The sequence below is a fragment of the Artemia sp. Qi Xiang Cuo genome, chromosome 3 (genome assembly GCF_049724085.1).
Source record: "Artemia sp. Qi Xiang Cuo chromosome 3, ASM4972408v1, whole genome shotgun sequence".
Lineage (NCBI taxonomy): Eukaryota > Metazoa > Arthropoda > Branchiopoda > Anostraca > Artemiidae > Artemia > Artemia sp. Qi Xiang Cuo.
The window spans coordinates 51317582-51337881 of record NC_142796.1 but is presented as its reverse complement, the minus strand read 5'-3'; the positions used below and the strand labels follow the sequence as shown (position 1 = coordinate 51337881).

The following is a 20300-nucleotide window of genomic DNA, read 5'->3' as shown; positions in this document are numbered from 1 at the left end:
CTACAACTATCGCTGCTTCTACTGCTACCACAACTACTACTATCAATAAATCTACTACTTCTGTAGTGGGTACTACTAAGGCTGAGGATATTGAAATAAACATCTGAGGAAATGTTGAAGGGAATCGTTGAACTAAATCAAAGCATATTGTGTGCATATAGATTGCTATATTTTTAGAACGGATTATCGTATCAAGAGGAAACTTCAGGGGTATCATGAGCGGGACATTCAGTTGATCAAAAGGCAAAATGTACCTGCTACTATTGCTATTATTGCTGCTGATGCAAATGCTACTATTACTAATAATAATACACTATTACTGCTACTACTGTTACCTACTACTACCTCTACTACTATGATACTAGTACAATAGGGTAAGCGTATGAAGGTGAAAATTTGACAGAATATTGAGTGGGGAATTTGCTCTAAATCAGAAAACACTATGTGCATGCAGATTGTCAAAAGGGCATATCTCAAGAATGGATTTGGGTATTAAGTTGGAACTTTCAGAGGATACTTCAAGGTGAAGATCAATTGACAAAAAGGTAATTTATGCATGTCACTATTAGCCTACCTCTACTACCACTGCTGCTTTTACTATTACTAGTACTGCTACTAAACTACTCCAACTACTACGTCAAGTGCAACACCTTGTAAGGCTTAGAGTATTAAGGTGAAAAGGGCGTCAAAAGAGGGTCAAAAGTGCACATCAGCAATATTTTTGGAACGGCTTACCATTTCTAGGTTAAACTTCCTGGGCATCATGAAAGGAATGTTCAACTGACCAAAAGACAAGATGTACATGCTGCTGCTACTACTGTTACTACTACTATTAACACAACAATAACACTGCAACCACTTCTCCTACTACCACCGCAACTACTGTGATATTAGTACTATTAAGGCTAAGTCTATGAAAGTAAAATTTGGGAGAATATTGATGGCAAATTTGAACAAACAAAAGACACTGTGTGCATTTACACTGTCAAAAGAGCGTATCTTTAGAATTGATTTGTGTATTTAGTTGGAACCTGGGGTGTTGAAGGGGATGTTGAAAGAAAAAGATGGTATGTGCATACTGCTACTAATGCTACTACAACTATTGCTACTACACAAGCTAAGGGTATTAAGGGTAAGTTTTCAAGGAATATTTAGGCTGATGTTGAACTAAATCAAATCCAACTGTGATAACGTAGATCGTCAATAGGATGATAAAGCAATATCGTAATAACGGCTGATATTATCTACGTAAGACTTTTCAAGGTAAATTGTGGCAGATTTCGAACTATGCCAAAAGACAATATGTATGCTTTTAATACTACTTCTACGGTTACTGTAACTAATGACAGTAAGGGTAATTTGAAACTTTTAGGGAACATTTAGGGGGAGTTTCAATTGAACGAAAAAACTATATACACGCCTGTATTAAAAGGGCATATAAACAACATCCTAGGCAGCGATGCTCTATCGTAACTAGTAATATCTTTGATATTTTAAAGGAGCTAATTTGATTGGAAATTAAAAGTTCTACTTCCCCTTTTAAGAGTCAAAAGTGATTGGAGGGTAGTCACCTTTCCAATCCTATTTCCCTGAAAAGACTGTGTTAATATAAAACGAACAGAAAATAATTTAAAAAAAACTCTTCCCACAAAATAATTTTTCAAGGAAAAGCAAAGAACTCCATTAAACCAATAATGAGCAAAATAGAATAAAATAACCTACCAAGCGTAAAACTAACATCAAATAAACACAAATAAACAAATAAAATAAACTCAAATAAACACATCAGCATCAATAAATAAATGAAATCCAAAACGAACCGAAATTACAATGAATAACCGAGTCAAACTCAAAATGAGCAGAAATTGACATGATTAGGGCTTACAACCCCTGTCCCTTCTCAAGGCCAGAATATAATTTGCACTTTACTGAAAAAAAAAATTCCATGTTTGAACTTTTACAACTTTAATAAATAAAAATTATTAATATTTTTAAGAATAAATATGAACATATATATATATATATATATATATATATATATATATATATATATATATATATATATATATATATATATATATATATATATATATATATATATATATATATATATATATATATATATATATATATATATATATATATATATTAAACTGACAATGCACATTCATCTGTATTTTTTTAATACAACTAAAACAATAATACAATACACACAATATTTGTTAATACTAATACAACGTATACAATGCATTCATTCCAAAATACAAGATAGATAGATAGATAGAGAGTTTATTTTAGCCCACCATCAAAACAACAAAATGGCAGAGTAAAGAAAAAAAAGATGAAAAACAATACTTGACTAATTAACGATTTACTATTAACGATTATTTTTTTTTTTTGAAAGGTCGAGCGGCAACTTACCAAGAGTGGGGATACATTTTCCTTAGTTTATTCAAACATACAAATTGTTAATTGAGTAGTATTACTCCACAAAAAAGACCAAGTAATTAGTCATCGTTGTCCATGCTCCTATGATTTACAACTCAGGTTACTATTATGTCACCAGGGGGACGTTGGAAGGTCCATGGTGTATCTCCAATGATTCAGATATAGAAATGGTAGTTCGCTTGAAAATTGGGCCCAAAAAAAGACATTATAACTTTAAGTCTAATGTGCAATGTATTTTGGGGGGCATCGTCCCCCTACTAGATATTGGCCCCGAAAGAGCTAAACAAATTTTTTTGTAATGGCTTGGCACTTCTAAGTACCATTGGTAAGCTAAGGGGACCATCCAGCTCTGTTGAGAGGGTGTTATGGGCCCAGGAAACGGGCCGAAACATTATTTGTCCTTGATTAGTTTCAAGATTACAGTTGTAATTCCCTGGACCAATGGAACCCAATGTAAAAAAATAAAAAATATTTGGGCCAGATTGGGCCAAAAACTTGGGTTTCTCTAACTCTAATTTTTCAAAACCATACATAGATATTTCACGGTCGGTTTTAAATTAACACGTAGACAGAGCCAAGAGAATTTTAGGCTGAATGCCACGTCGAGTGATAATAGTCACAGTGATTACAATAGACTTTATGAAGTTGAAACTGCTTTGGTTAGAAGTATCTATGAGAAAATACATTCTTACACATTCATCTTGAGATTCTAAACTGTATTAACTGCAATGTTTGATACACTGAATTTTATCATTTTTCTATTCAGCTAAGACTTATTATGTCCCGCCCATTTTGAATTCAACTTCTTTTTAGAATCAGAAATCATTAATTATTTCACAAACGCGGAGTAGAAATGATCTAAAGGGCGGGATCTAATTTTGTCAATCCAGCGATATGGAAAGCACCCTTAATGAAGACAAACGATCGGTTCGTGACGTCAGAAATTGTCTACCACCCGACATAGTATATTGCGTTTTTGTCATACGTACCTTATTCATGAAATGATTCTATTTTTGTACCATTATTTGTGTTGTTTTGCTAATTTAAAGTAAATAAGATCAATTACCGATTATATAGTTATATCCGTTCTGTTAAATGAAATCCTCGATGGCGCCATTAGAAATTGCATCAGTGTTACATAGAATTTTCCAATTTTACAAATCAGAAAAGTCACATAAAGAAAGCAATTTTAGTTTATTTATTGACAAAAAAGAAATGTAAAGTTGTTGAAAATTCTCCTTCCATAGTTGCTCTCCCCCTTTCAATCAAATCAAATGTAAAGATGACAGATGTTGTTATGAATGAATAGATGAATCCGAAAAATAAAATAAATTAAATTTGATATTCAGGTCAAACTTAAAAGAAATAGATATTAGCACAGATAAGGTAGGAATTTCACCCTCTAAAGCAAGTAAAGGCCAAACCATGATGTGCACTTATCCGACCCTTATAAAGATCACTAGAACATTTTAATGGGTCCCCTCCCATGTTTTTTACGTATGCTGTGGGCGAAAAAAAAAACACATTGAAGATACATGGATCTTTACTAAGGCAAGGGTGCGCTGTAGCGTTACCTCTGAAAATTACAGGAATCCGCAGAATTTCAAATGGAGGTTTCAAAAATCGAAAAAAACATTTGCTGAAACCTGGGATTGAACCAGGGACTTTTAGATTTTCGGTATACTGCTCTCCCAACAGAGCTATTTCGGCTTATCTGTATAGTAAGTAAATGTATATGCTGTAATTAAAGAAAGAAAAACAATAACAACTTGGTATTATTATAACCTTCTTTGGACATTTTCCCTAAATTTCAAGGACCTTCAAATACTGCTCATCTAGAATTTTACCCGAAACGTAGGCTATAATATTGTAGCAGTTGGTCTCCATGTGTAGAAATTCATTTTTGGGTTGGTGTAGAGCTTAAAAAAACATTAAAGCCAAATTATGTAGAAAACATGACAAATTATCAAGGGCACCGGCAGAAAATTTTCCAGGGGGGGGGGGGAACTCCAAAATATGAGTGGTGGTTGGTTGACAGGGAATATAATTGAGGAATTTTTTTCGTAGGAATAAGTTTATTTTTAAATAATTATAGGAAAAAACTCTTTCCAAAACTTTATGCTCTTTCCAAATATAATAATCATTTTTGTCGGATATGAATTTTACCCCCACCCCTATTTATACCAATTCAGGGTATATATTTGCACATTACGGGGGTGGGGGTAAATTTTATTTCTGATTTAAATGAGAGGTAAGGTTAAACTCCCCCCCGAAAAAAGGGGGAAAGACCCCCTCCAAGTCATATAATTTTAATGAAAATCACACCACCGGGTTCAACATATCAAAGAACCCTACTTTAGAGGTTTCAAGCTCACATCTGCAAAAATGTGGAATTTTGTAATTTTTGCCAGAAGAAACATCACGGATGCGTGTTTATTGGTTCTTCTTTTTTTTTTTTCAGGGGTGACCGTATCGACCCAGTGGACTTAAAACGTTGAGAGAGGGCTCATTCTAATGGAAATGAGAAGTACATGTGCCCTTTTTCAGTGACCAAAAAAATGGAGGGCAACTAGGCTCCCTCTCACGCCACTTTTTTACCCAAAATTGTCTGATCCAAAATTTTGAGATAGCTTTTTTCTTCAGCAAAGGTGAAAGGACGAATAACTATATCCTTAGAGACAAAATTATCGCCTACAGCCCCTGGTGAAAGGTTTTTAAGTTAAAAAATAAAATTTACCATTGTTTTATTTGCTATTGGTAAGTATGCATACATTTTTTGGGTGGGGAGGGGAGGACGAGTTTTCGCTGGGAGGATTTTGCACGGAGGGAAGTTTCCAGGGGGTGAAATATTGAGGGGAAGTTTTACACTGGAGGAATTTGCCAGAATTTCAATACGAAATTTCTTTATACGTTTTGTTTTTTCTTTACCGATTCAATTTTAGGCGTGGAGATGTTAAGGGTAATTGTCCGGGGTAAATTTACGCCAGGATTGAATGGAAAGATCTTAAGACGAACTGGCCAGTCATGACAAAAAACCAACAAAGAGAAAAATCTCAATGAAAAAAAAAACAACAACAAACGAGACTGCGGCCAGTGGAGAGTAAAGACAAAAAATGTAAAACAACGCGGATATTTCGCCTGTATCAAAACAAGGCGTCTCAGCAACGAGAGAAATACAAGAAGAACAAGATAAAAAACCAAACTAAAACTAAAAACAAATTTAACCACCACCAAAACAAATATACAAATGGCACCAACTAACCTAAGTAGGAAAAGATGCTATTAGAGTTAGGCTACTTCAGTGAGAACACCAGAGTAGCCTAACTCTAATAGCATCTTTTCCCTACGTGGATTAGTTTGCACCAATTGTATATTTTTTTGGGGTGGTTTTATTTGTTTTTAGTTTTAGTTTGTTTTTTTTTATCTTGTTCTTCTTGTATTTCTCTCGTGCTGAAGTCACCTTGTTTTATACAGGCGAAATATCCGCGTTGTTTTACATTTTTCGTCTTTACTCTCCACTGGCCGCAGTCTCGTTTGTTGTTGTTTGTTTTTTTTTCTATTGAGATTTTTCTCTCTGTTGTTTTTTTGGGGATTTATTTGCCCAGAGAATATTTATGTGGGGAGGGGGATTTTTCCGTGGAGTTGGAGCCAGGTATCCTGGCGTTATTTAAAAAACGACCAGAAATTAAATTAAAATAAACAAGTTTTTTCAACTGAAAGTAAGGAGTAGCATTAAAACTTAAAATGAACAGAAATTGTTATGTATATAAGAAGGTTACCCCCTCCTCAATACCTCGCTCTTTACGCTAAAGTTTAAATTTTGCTCCAGTTCTTTAAAAACAACTCCGGAAACACAAGGGTCGTATAATTAGAACAATACGTGACTTTTTTTTAAGTGCCGAAAGACTGTAGCTTGAAGAGCGAGGTTTTGAGCTGGAGGGCATCTCCCCTCATATACGTAATAATTTCTTTTCGTTTTAAATTTTGATGTTGCTCCTTACTTTCAGTTAAAAAAAACTTCGCTTTTTTATTTACTTAAGCTTAGAGACAAACAATTTTCTAAAGGCAACGGAAAAAGTATGTCAATTAAAGTAAAAGTATATAAAAAGAAAAAAAGCAATTAATAACAAAAAATACGCAAAACAATAGCCTACTTACAAAAACTAAGATATAAAATCCCAGCATACAGTTCTGCTGAGCAATGCCGAAGCGTTGGACGGATATTTTTTAACAATATCGACAGTTTTGAACTTGGCTATCAAACACCAAAATATTGAATGCCTTTAGAGTCAATTGCTTATAAAAAGTATCGCATTATCAAAGTAGTTTGTTCAAAGTAAAACACTAAAACTAAAATAAAGAAAATCAAATAAAAAATTTTAATTCAATTTTTTAATCTAATTTTTAATACCAAAAAACAATATGTTCGACACCTTAATGCTTCATAACTGTAAAAAATTAAATCTTTTTCGGAGTGACAACCAGATAAATACAATCACTCTTGGGGAAAAAAAAAATGGTGATAAAAAACAAAAAACTTATCCGTTCAGGGGGAAAATACAAAAATTCCCAGCATTCCGTTCAGGGAAAATATTTCTAATTATAGTGGCTTCATATATCAGCTCATGGGTACTCTTGCAATGCAAGCAAAAGTTGACGGCATATTTTTTTGTACCGAAATTACCCCTTATTAAGGCGAATGTCGCTAAATTCATTGCAATGTTAATTTTCCTATGCTACGAAAAGAGATCTTGCTCTGACCCAGCATACCAGCACAATGAAATTTTGTACAAGTGATCTTTGGACAAGTATCTAAAATTTGGCCTGTTTTTTTTCTGATTTAATTCCTAGGAAATAGAAAAAAAATCTAATGTGACACCTGGTAGGTTTTTTTTTAAAAAAGGTCTGGAGCCTAAGAAATGGAAAATTTGAGGTAATCGAAATTACTATAAATTCAAAAAAAAAATTGAAATTAAGTGGCCGGATTGAAAATTCTATATTATTTTAATTTATTCCTTCGTACTTATGTTTATTTTTTTATATGTTTGAACGTTGCACGGCATGGATAAAAGTGAAAAAATTGAAAATAGCTTCAAATTGTAGCTCTTTTTATTTAGTTTATTCCAAACTTTTCAGCTTTCTACTCCAATTCAGTAATTATAAATATATTTATAAATAAAATTAAATTTTTACTCTGTTTCTCCTGTCTTACATAACCCCACTTTACACCCCCTGAATGGAAACATACCTCAGGCTAGGACGGGTAATGCTTGCGTTTAACTGTCAACTTGTCTTTAATTGGAGTTTGTCAGCTAAGAGAACTACATAAAAATGACCAGAAGAAAAAAGATGAACAAAGGATGGCTTAATCTAAAACCAATGCGGTAAGTACATAAATTATAAAACTATCAACACAGTTTTTTCGTAGTTTGAAAAAGATCTTGAAGGAGGGGGCCCCGGGCTCATGACAGATTTGGAGACCAATTTGGCAGAACAAACGAAATACATTAAAAATCGAAAAGATTATATCCAAATATCGTATATGGAATAAGAAAGATCGTGTAAAAGCGATAATAGACAAAGGCATACACGTCGTAAGTGGACTGGGGGGGGGGGGGTGGAGGTCTTTAATCTATTTTGCTGGTTAGCAAACTCAGAATTGAGTTGATACCATTACTAAATTAAATTAGATGGATTATGTAGTCTGAAAAAGTAAGAGCATGGGCAGACTGACACCACGAAGAAGGCACTAAGTTTGAACTGTGGACGGTACCAAAAAGGGGAGTGGTATAAAATTTATAGAATCTGAGAGTCAGGAGGCCCTCCCCCCAAAATAAATGCAAAATTTATCATCCTATTTTATAGGGTATGTCAAAATAGCAAAGCTTCGTCGAATCTCAGTATTTTTCATAGTTGAAAAACCCAGTAACTATGTTTTTGAGGATAACACCACCCCCCACAGCCCCAGGGAGAAAAGTTTGCAAGTAAATGTATTTGTCCATAATTTACCAATAGTATTTCTTATTGGGAAGTAGACAGAGATTTTTCGGGGAGGAGGGGAATTTTTTACGGGGATGACAAAAGCGGTAAGTACATAAATTATAAAACTATCAACATAGTTTTTTCATAGTTTGAAAAAAATCTTGAAGAAGGGGGCCCGGGGCTCATGACAGATTTGGAGACTAATTTGACAGAAGCAACGAAATACATTAAAAATCGAAAAAGATTATATCCAAATATCGTATATGGAATAAGAAAAATCGTGTAAAAGCGATAACAGACAAAGGCATACACGTCGTAAGTGGACGGGGGGGGGGGCGGAGGTCTTTTAATCTATTTTGCTGGTTAGCAAACTCTGAATTGAATTGCTACCATTACTAAATTAAATTAGATGGATTATGTAGTCTGAAAATGTAAGAGCATGGGCAGACTGACACCACAAAGAAGGCGCTAAGTTTGAACTGTGGAGGGCACCAAAACGGGGAGTCGTCTAAAATCTATAAAATCTGAGATTAAGGCGGACCCCCCTCCCCACAAAAGTGCAAAATTTATCATCCTATTTTATAGGGTATGACAAAATAGCAAAGCTTCGTCGAATCTCAGTATTTTTCATAGTTGAAAAACCCAGTAACTATGTTTTTGAGGATAACACCACCCCCCACAGCCCCTGGGGGAAAAGTTTGCAAGTAAATAAATTTTTCCATTATTTACCAATAGTATTTCTTATTGGGAAGTAGACAGACATTTTTCGGGGAGGAGGAGAATTTTCTACGGGGATGACAAATGCGGTAAGTACATAAATTATAAAACTATCAACACAGTTTTTCATAGTTTGAAAAAGATCTTGAAGGAGGGGGCCCGGGGCTCATGACAGATTTGGAGAACAATTTGGCAGAAGCAACGAAATACATTAAAAATCGAAAATATTATATCCAAGTATCGTATATGGAATAAGAAAAATCGTGTAAAAAATACAATAGACAAAGTTATATGCGTCTTTTGTTTCTGAACGGGACTAAATATCTCTTTGGCTCTTTCTCCAACTCTCTCTAGCTCTCTCTCTCTGTCGCCCTCTCTCGAGCTCGCGAGCTCGCTCGTGCGCTCGCTCTCGCTCACTCGCTATATCTCTCCCTCTCTCGTTCTATCAGTCCCTCTACATTCTTTTGTAACAGTTTGTTATTTAATTTGTAAAAAAAAAAACATTGCCATTCGATCTAGCCTCAGTCCTGTATATTATTTTGTTTTTAAAAGTAAATTATTATGGAAATGATATAAAAATCTTATGGTAATGCCAGTAATGAATATATTTAGATTATATCTTAATCTTTTAGATATATTATTTATATTTAGGCTAAAAGAATATATTCCATGTCGCGTATGTGGAACACGGTATATATAATAGAACACTGTATATCAATAATTATATATACAATGATACGAAACAAGAAAAATCGTGTAAAAGAGATAATAGACAAAGGCATGCACGTCGTAAGTGGACTGGGGGGGGGTGGAGGTCTTTAATCTATTTTGCTGGTTAGAAAACACTAACTTGAATTGCTACCATTACTTAGTTAAACTAGTTGGAGTATGTAGTATGAAAAAGTAAGCACCGGGGCAGATGGACATCACGAATCCGGCACTGAGTTGTGCCGGGGGAGGGACCCAAAAAGGGGGGTTGTCTAAAATTTATAGAATTTCAGAATCAGGGGGCCCTCCCCCCCCAAAAAAAAAGTTGCAAAATTTATCATTCTATTTTTTCGGGTACGTCAAAATAGCAAAGCTTCGTCGAATTTCAGTATTTTTCTATAACAGTTTTAAATTAAATGACCATACATATGGCACATTATTAATTCTAAAAAAATCAACATAATTCAAAAGGATATATGGAGAAGCTGGTCGAACTAGAAAGTGCAAATTTATGAAAAATGTTAGCAGGACAATGATACGCCAAATGCAGTCACTGTTGTTGATATATATTTTTATTTATAGGAGGCAAGGTAACCCAGAAGAATCTATCCCTCTTATTGCCACAGGCAACACTCAGTGCAGAGATGAGTCAGAGGCTTCAGGAAGTAGTACACCTCAGTCATCGTCTCCGCCCCTGACGAATCGACATTTATCTGATGGGAAAGATATCTCCATGGTTCCTAGCGTCAACTGCATTGTGAACATGTCCCATTTTGTTGACGAGCCTAGTGGCGTTATGATTCACAGATTCAAGTGCTGAAACCTAGATTCCAATCTGTGTATAACTAAAGTGTTCTCCATTGGACTCAAAACAAGCATAGTCACGGAATGTGGTCTCTGTAAGTAGAAAAAAATCGTAAAAAACGAACCTGACTCTCCCATGATAAATGTAAGACTATTTGACAACCTTTACTGACAGCAAGCCTAAAGGAACAGCTGAGCGCTATACCAATGTACGAGGAGATGTGAACTTTAAGGCTGTGTGAGGTGTTAGGGGGACAGGCGGAGGCTATGCCACCCTATCTGAAAGATCGGAGATCTTAGGCATCTGTCCTGTATCAAAAAAGACATTCATGAAGCAACAATTGGCACGGTAAGGATGGAGCCATTGACAGAATTCTTACAGCAGAACGGAGAGGAGTCACTGAAAAAAGTAATTCACGAATACAAGGTCTTTAACAGTTCCTATTAGACTAGAGTAGTGTGTGACGGGGAACGGAATAAACGCAGCAAGGGCCATGACTACACAGCCAAAGGATGTGTAGGGGTCATTATTGATGCGTTCACTAAAAAACTATTATATGTGGGGATAAAAAATAAATATTGTTATATTTGCTTCAAAGTTGTTAAAAAGGGGGAAAATCCCTTCAGTCATGCATGCTTCATGAACTATAAGGGTCCGTCTAAAAGTATGGAGACAGACATTCTTGTTGAAGGGTTTCGCATTAGTGAAGAGATGCACGGGTTACAGCATCTTTGGTACACTGGAGACAGAGATTCTAGCGTTTTTTATAGACTAAAGCAAAGCGTCTCATATGGCTCGATTTGTGAAAAAGAATAATATGCAAACCATGTAGCAAAAAACTATACAAAATATCTCTACGGCCTTATCAAAGCAAAAAAAGGAATTTAAGCTAAAGGTCTACCAAATAACATGATCCAAAAACTTACAAAAAACCTTCGGGGAGCAATAAAGAAGAACTCAAAAGACCAAGGTACGGCTGAGAAGCTGAGAGACCTGCTCCGAAGAGGCCCCGAGCATGTTTTCGGGAATCATTTAAAATGTGATGATGCTTTTCCAGAGAAAGCTGGAGTACCCGAAGGGTGCTTAACAGAGGTTTAGTGGAGAAGCGTATCAAAAAAAGTTTTTCAAGATACAAGCTGTTATTGAAACTGTCTACTAGAAAACAGACATGCTCCACTCGTATTTGACAACCAATCTTGAGGAGAACTATGAGTCTGTAGCCATGAAATTTTGCGATAAAAAGAAAATTAGTTACTCAAAACGTTGGGCATACCTTTCACGTATAGATGGAGCAAGTCTTCCTTATCCATTGGGTCTTAAATTGCATATCCATACCTGTAAAGAAGCTTTTGGCTCTCGCCCAGCCAAAATTATGAAGCAATACTGCGAGAAGACCAGCAGACTTCGAACGCAGTCGAGAAGAAACTTAAATCAAGACCATGTTTCAATGGGTGGTAGGTATCAGGTTAAAAGGAAAAATAATCAAAGCATTTCTAGATTTCCTGATTATGAGTCCATAGTGCGACAGAACTGACAGGAGACAATAGGAGCTGGCAGGTGCCAAGTCCAAATATACGGTAATTTTTGTGAACTACGATCAAGCTACTTTGCAGCAGATCTATGAGAAGACAAAAGGGCAATCTTCCAATGAACAATGGATTTCTGAAAGAAGCAAAAAAATCACAAGTACTCCTTTTCATCAGATAACTTCTTGGAAAGAAATCACTAAAACAGGCCCCATTGTAAGAGACATCCAGATCAGCGGCAGCAATTATCGCTCGGCTGAAATGATAAAGGGACATGAATTAGAAGAAGTAGCTCTTACATTTTACGAAAAAAAAATTGGCCAGTCGATTACTAAAGGTAATAACATTGGACTTTTAGTCCACCCAACGTGTCAATATCTCACTGCATCTTTTGACAGACTTTTGCCCGATGGAACACCAGTTGAAGTAGAGACAGTACATAACATACCACAAGGGAAAACTATAGAGGACGGAGCTTGTACCAAAGACCAAATATAGTGATTCTTCCTCCGGGTAACTAGTTCAGGACTCAAGCTAAAAGAAAACCACAAATACTACAGCAGTAGTAACCTATGTGCTGATTTCACAAGTGATTGCGTAACATGTCTTACTACGGGCCAGTGACCTATTGCTACGAACGGTACATGCCTTACCAGACGGGTTTTCTGAGGTAACACCCATTTTTTTGGGGGTCAAACAGAGAGAGAGAGCGGCGGTTAGTCCAATATACAGTAACTTGATTAGTAGGTTTTTTTAAAAACTTGGCGAAGTATAATGTACTCAAGCATGTTTTGAGAGTTTGATTACATGTCTTACCAGACGGGTTTCTAAGGTGACAAAGGTATTGCGTTGATTAATAAAGCGTAGCGGGTAATTGAAGTATGAGGAATGGGATGCTATAATTAGAATGGTTTTAAGTTGAAAATTATAACGTAAAAATAACTCTATTTGCGAATTTTTTGCGAAAAGGTATTTGCTTAAAGGTATTGCGCTAGTTAAAAATGCCTCACGGGTAGTTAAAGAATGAGGAATGGGATGCTTGCATCAACAATACAAAGAATATGCTCAGATACTTAATAGATTTGACGCCTACAAGAGACTTTGGTAAAAGGTATTCAATAGCTTAATTGAAAAGTAACGATAGAATGACATTGTGACTTGACCTAGCTTTACCTCTCCGATGTGGTCTGTATAATACACAGGTAACGTTTGAAAAGTATTGTCAATTTAAAATAGGATCTAACGTTCCCTTCATTCCCCCATTTCTGAGGGGCAGGGGAGGGTAGGAGAGGGGGAGGGGGAGTCAATTTTGGAGGTAACATTCTAAATGAGAAATCGTAAAATAGCCGAGACAATGAACAAGTCCCAATATGGCAAGTATTTAGTTAATATAATGCTTGGAAGAGAAATTAAGTTTTGAGGGGGGTGTAAAAATGGTACTTATTTAATATCCCGGTAAACATACGACTAGAAATGCCTCAGGAGAAATAGACTATTGGAGTATTTATATTCTTGTCACTTTTCGGTCCCCCAATTTTTCCTAGCGGGTGTTTATAACTAAGGGGGAAACTGGCCCGAACTAAGAGTTTTTATATTCTTGTAACTTTTCGTTCCCCCAATTTTTGAAAGCGGGTGTTTACAACTAAGGGGGAAACTGGCCCGACCAAAGAGTATTTATATTTGTGTCACCTTTCGTTCACCCAATTTTTCAAAGTGGGTGTTTACAACTTAGGGGGAAACTGGCCCGACCAAAGAGTATTTATATTCTTGTAACTTTTCGTTCCCCCAATTTTTCAAAGCGGGTAATTTACAACTAAGGGGGAAACTGGACCGACCAAAGAGTATTTATATTCTTGTCACTTTTCGTTCCCCCAATTTTTCAAAGCGGGTGTTTACAACTAAGGGGGAAACTGGCCCGACCAAAGAGTATTTATATTCTTGTCACTTTTCGTTCCCCCAATTTTTCAAAGCGGGTGTTTACAACTAAGGGGGAAACTGGCCCGACCAAAGAGTGTTTATATTCTTGTCACCTTTCGTTCCCCCAATTTTTCAAAGAGGGTGTTTACAACTAAGGGGGAAACTGGCCCGACAAAAGAGTATTTATATTCTTGTCACATTTCTTTCCCCCAATTTTTCAAAACGGGTGTTTATAACTAAGGGGGAAACTGGCCCGACCAAAGAGTGTTTATATTCTTGTCACCTTTCGTTCCCCCAATTTTTCAAAGTGGGTGTTTACAACTAAGGGGGAAACTGGCCCGACCAAAGAGTATTTATATTCTTGTCACCTTTCGTTCACCCAATTTTTCAAAGTGGGTGTTTAAAACTAAGGGGGAAACTGGCCCGACCAAAGAGTATTTATATTCTTGTCACTTTTCGTTACCCAAATTTTTCAAAGTGGGGTTTTACAACTAAGAGGAATGGCAGAAGGGTGTATTTGCGAAGTTATAGTGGAGGACGAGTTGCTAGTGAAAAACCCGTGTGGATGAGTTGAAATAAAAATTTTAATGAGAAATGACTGAAAAGTGTTTTGGGGGATATGGCTTGATTGGCAGAAGGATGTATTAGCGAAGTTATAGTGGAGGGCGAGTTGCTAGCGAAAAACCCTTGTGGATGAGTTGAAATAATTTTTTTTTTAACAAGAAATGTCTTAAAAGTGTTTGATGGGCAGAAGGATGTATTAGCGAAGTTATAGTGGAGGGCGAGTTGCTAGTGAAAAACCCGTGTGGATGAGTTGAAATAAAAATTTTTTTTTACAAGAAATGACTGAAAAGTGTTTTGGGGGAGATGGGTTGATAACCCCGAGGGAGTTGTTAACTCAGGTAATTTGTTATAAATTTGAAACAACATCAGTCTATGAAAATGACTAACGACGATAGAATGACATTGTGAGTTGACCCAGCTTTACCTCTTCGATTTCTGCTGGAACTAGCTTCAAATATTGAACCTAAAATATTCATATTACCATGGGTACGAAATGTTTATAGAATTGGTGGTCTTTAAAAAGACTGTTGGGTATTCATGGGTGTGATGGCTATTGTAAAAATTCATCATTGTTCGTCATCCACTCGGTATGATTCCAATCTATATCATGGATTTGTTTGTTCTTCTTCTTCCTAAGAAATCTCACACACATATTCCGGGAAGGAATATCTATTGGTACCTATTTGCTAAAAAATCGAACCTCGTCCTCTGGGTTGTGTATCTTACTCGGAAATACTTCACAACTAAAATCTTCTAAGTTGAACACTGGTATATCTGATTTGCATTTTTTGATCAAAAGTTTATCAGTGGGAAAATTCCGTTTTGTGTACAGTGCTGTTACGCCAAAAAAACAGCATATCCCTCTAACTTCCTCTTGTACGTAGGATAAATCCTTCCCTTTGTTATAGGATGGAAGAATCATTCTATTATATAAACCTATTTTGTTTATAAAGTATAGTGTATTGCGCCACCTGTCTTCATTGTACTCATACATATTATAGTTTATATACCAATGGTAACAAGAGACTTCTTGATGATCAGTAGTCAACAGTAGAAACGCGCATTCAAAAATCACTCCACATGCCGATTTCTTCACGCCAATGTATTCGCAGTCAAAAACGCCATACATCTTTGAAGTTATATTGATAGAATGGAATATTCAAACTGTTTAAAGTTCCAAATTGAAACTACATTATATACTAAAGAAACTGAATATATTAACATCTAAAACAAGACACACTGGTTTATATTTAATAAAAATTATTTTTATTATTAAGACCTCAGAATATTTATCTTCACGAATGATAAGTAACAATTTTCCTTAAATTAGAATATTAAATAGATATCGCATGTAAACGAGAAAAAACCGGTGATTTAGACGTAATTTTCTCACACCTAGAAGAGACATGCATCTCATTAGTCCGAATATACATGCTAATTCGATTTCATCTCATGACATATTTTTACATGTCAATTGCTAAAGAACTTTATTCATCTCAAACATAGAAATCAAACCCAGGTTTTTTAGATTTTCGTGAATGTTTGTTTCTTGGAGTTTATTAATTGAGAAGTTAACTTTAATATTTCGTGGTTTTGCCGTGACTGAAATCATGAATTAGAATAGTTAATAGTTCGTCCTTTTCTAACTGTAATAGAGTATATAAATTCATGTCTTACTGCTATTTATTCTTCCTAAGCCTAGTAAACGCATTATTAATATTTCATAAGAAACATAAAAATTCGGTCAGTCCTTTTTTTATAAACTACATCAAACTGCAATGTATACCCTTCCTATACCATTAAGTTAAATGTTAACTATTAAAGGCTATGAGCCTGAGAAAATTTACCTGCTTTTCGCTAAAGGGGGAAAACCCCCCTAAAAGGCATAATATCTTAAAAGCAACACCATCAGGTTCCGCATATCAGGAATCTTGACTGCCTCCTATCTGCAAAAATGTGGAATTTTTGTATTTTTTTTTTTAGAAGAAATATTACTTGTAGTTTTATTCCCAAGGGTGATCATATCGATCTAGTGTTGCTAAAATATCGTAATAGGGTTCAGTTGACTGGAAATTAAAAGTTCTAGTGCCATTTTTAAGGGACAAAAAAGATTGGATGGTAACTACGCCGCCTCTCATGCCTCTTTTTTTCCAAAATCGTGCGGTCAAAATTTTGAGATTGCCATTTTCTTCATCATTGTTGAAACGCCTAATAGCTATGTCTTTGAATATAACATGAAACCCCCCTCACATCCCCAGGGGAAACATCTTTAAGTTATGAAATTTGTCTATTCTTTACGCATAGTATTGGTTATTTGGAAGTATGTATAAATTTTTTTTGGGGGGGAGGGAGGGAGGGATTTCTCCGTGGAGGTGGGGCTAGATTTACTGGCATTATTTAGAAAACGATAATACAATAAATAAAAAAGTTTTTTCAAGTGAAAGTAAAGAGCAAAATTAAAAATTAAAACGAAGAGAAATATTACGTATACGAAGGGGATTTCCCTCTCATAACCTCGCTCTTTGCACTAAAGTTTGAATTTTGTTCCAATTCCTTAAGAATAACTCCTAAAACACAAGGTTCGTTTGATTAGAACAATAAGAAGCTCTTTTAAAAGTACCAGGATTTTAGTGCAAAGAGTGAGGTGTTGAGGAGCGGTGCAATCTCGTTCATATACGTAATAATTTTCATTTGTTTTAAGTTCTAATGTTGCTCCTTACTTTCAATTGGAAAAATATGTTTTTTTAATTTAATTTATATGTAATGATTTCGTCAAATAATATCAAGAGGATTTTTTTTACACTGCTCACAGTGTAGAATGTGTTACTAAGATTTTGTTTCAAAATATTTTTGGTCTATCGACCTAGTGGTACTAAATTATCGTAAGAGGGCACATTTGACTGGAAATTAAAAGTTCTAGTGCCATTTTTAAGTGACCAAAAAGATTGGATGAAAACTACGCCGCCTCTCACGCCTCTTACTGGCATTATTTAGAAAACGATACTACAATATATAAAAAAAGTTTTTTCAACTGGAAGTAAGGAGCAAAATTAAAACTTAAAACGAATAGAATTATTACGCATACGATAGGGATTTCCATCCCATAACCTCACTCTTAGCACTACAGTTTAAATTTTTTTCCAATTCCTTAAGAACGACTCCTAAAACATAAGGTTCGTTTAATTAAAACAATAAGAAGCTCTTTTAAAAGTACTAAGATTTTAGCGCAAAAAGTGAGGTGTTGAGGAACGGTGCAATCTCATTCATATATGCAATAATTTTCGTTTGTTTTAAGTTCTAATGTTGCTCCTTACTTTCAGTTGGAAAAATATGTTTTTTTTAATTTAATTTTTATGTAACGATTTCTTCAAATAATATCAAGAGGATTTGTTTTTACACTGCTCACAGTGTATACATTCTTAGACCACACTGGCTATACATGACAAACGAAACTCAGAGAGGAGAGAAAGTAACAAATTAAAAATCAAATAAAAAAAGGGGGAAAAAACGAGGATTTTGTCAGCCAGCGAACAAGGAAGATGACAAAATATAAGCAAATATTTCAACAAGGACCTCTGCCAAGTCGTCCTAAGTGATAAACAAAATACGAAAAAAAACGAAAATCTAACCTTTCGAAGTTTACTGTACAAAGACAGAACAGTCAGAACAATCTGTTCAGAGTGTCTGTTCTGTCTTTGTACAGTAAATTTCGAAAGGTTAGATTTTCGTTTTTTTTTTAGCACTGAGGACGACTTGGCGGAGGTCCTTGTCGAAATATTTGATTATATTTTGTCATCTTCATGGTTCGCTGGATGACAAAATCCTCGTTTTTTCACCCTTTTTTTATTTTATTTTTCATTTTGTTACTTTCTCTCCTCTCTGAGTTTCGTTTGCTCACAGTGTAGAATGTGTTACTAAAATTTTGTTTCAAAATATTTTTGACCTAAACTTGTTTTGTGCATTGCGCGTTTATGTTTTAGTAGAGCATCATCGGTCGGAAAAAAAAAGTGTTGATAATTTTGTTGTATGGTTTCACATGTTATAAAACTGAACGTAAGGGCGCCACTAATGAGAAATGACCAAAAAGATTGGATGGTAACTACGCCGCCTCTCACGCCTCTTTTTTCCGAAATCGTGCGGTCAAAATTTTAAGATTACCATTTTCTTCATCATTGTTGAAACGCCTAATAGCTATGTCTTTGAATATAACATGAAACCCCCCTCACACCCCCAACTCACACCTCATAACCTCGTTCTTTGCACTAAAGTTTGAATTTTGTTCCAATTCCTTAAGAACGACTCCTAAAACACAAGGTTCCTTTAATTAGAACAATAAGAAGCTCTTTTAAAAGTACCAAGATTTTAGCGCAAAGAGTGAGGTGTTGAGGAGCGGTGCAATCTCGATCATATACGTAATAATTTTCATTTGTTTTAAGTTCTAATGTTGCTCCTTACTTTCAATTGGAAAAATATGTTTTTTTTAAATTTAATTTTTATGTAATGATTTCTTCAATTAATATCAAGAGGATTTGTTTTTACACTGCTCACAGTGTAGAATGTGCAACTAAAATTTTGTTTCAAAATATTTTTGGTCTATCGACCTAGTGGTACTAAAATATCGTAAGAGGGCTCATTTGACTGGAAATTAAAAGTTCTAGTGCCATTTTTAAGTGACCAAAAAGATTGGATGGTAACTACGCCGCCTCTCACGCCTCTTTTTTCCGTAATCGTGCAGTCAAAATTTGACACGACACACAAACAGAGTCATAGTGAGAGAGATATCCAAAAATTTGGGTTGATCTAGGTTCACTTAGAGTGGCGCGCCACTTAGAGTGAACCTAGATCAACCCAACTTTTTGGATATCTCTCTCACTATGACTCTGTTTGTGTGTCGTGTCAAATTTTGACTGCACGATTACGGAAAAAAGAGGCGTGAGAGGCGGCGTAGTTACCTTCCAAGAGAAGTTAGCGTAGTTACCTTACTTAGAGTGGCGCGCCACTCTAAGTGAACCTAGATCAACCCAACTTTTTGGATATCTCTCTCACTATGACTCTGTTTGTGTGTCGTGTCAAATTTTGACTGCACGATTACGGAAAAAAGAGGCGTGAGAGGCGGCGTAGTTACCATCCAATCTTTTTGGTCACTTAAAAATGGCACTAGAACTTTTAATTTCCAGTGAAATGAGCCCTCTTACGATATTTTAGTACCACTAGGTCGATAGACCAAAAATATTTTGAAACAAAATTTTAGTAGGATATTCTACACTGTGAGCAATATAAAAACAAATACCCTTGATATTATTTGAAGAAATCATTACATAAAAATTAAATTAAAAAAAAACATATTTTTCCCATTGAAAGTAAGAAGGAACATTAGAACTTAACACAAATGAAAATTTTTACGTATATGAACGAGAGTGCACCGCTCGTCAACACCTCACTCTTTGCGCTAAAATCTTGGTACTTTTAAAAGAGCTTCTTATTGTTCTAATTAAACGAACCTTGTGTTTTAGGAGTCGTTTTTAAGGAATTGGAACAAAATTCAAACTTTAGTGCAAAGAGCGAGGTTATGAGGTGTGAGTTGGGGGTGTGTAGGGGGGTTTCATGTTATACTCAAAGACAAAGCTATTAGG

The 20300-nt window shown here is 35.4% G+C and overlaps 1 protein-coding gene and 1 long non-coding RNA gene across 2 annotated transcripts in view; both read left to right on the top strand.

The window, feature by feature from the left end:
• The window catches only part of LOC148954251 (uncharacterized), a 77281-nt gene that overhangs the window by 40389 nt on the left and 16592 nt on the right, over positions 1-20300 (top strand). The gene's annotated exons all lie outside the window — the stretch shown is intronic.
• LOC148954252 (uncharacterized) lies at positions 7662-10675 on the top strand. The gene is made up of 2 exons (XR_016141583.1): positions 7662-7832; positions 10438-10675. It is a non-coding gene; the product is annotated as an uncharacterized LOC148954252 (long non-coding RNA).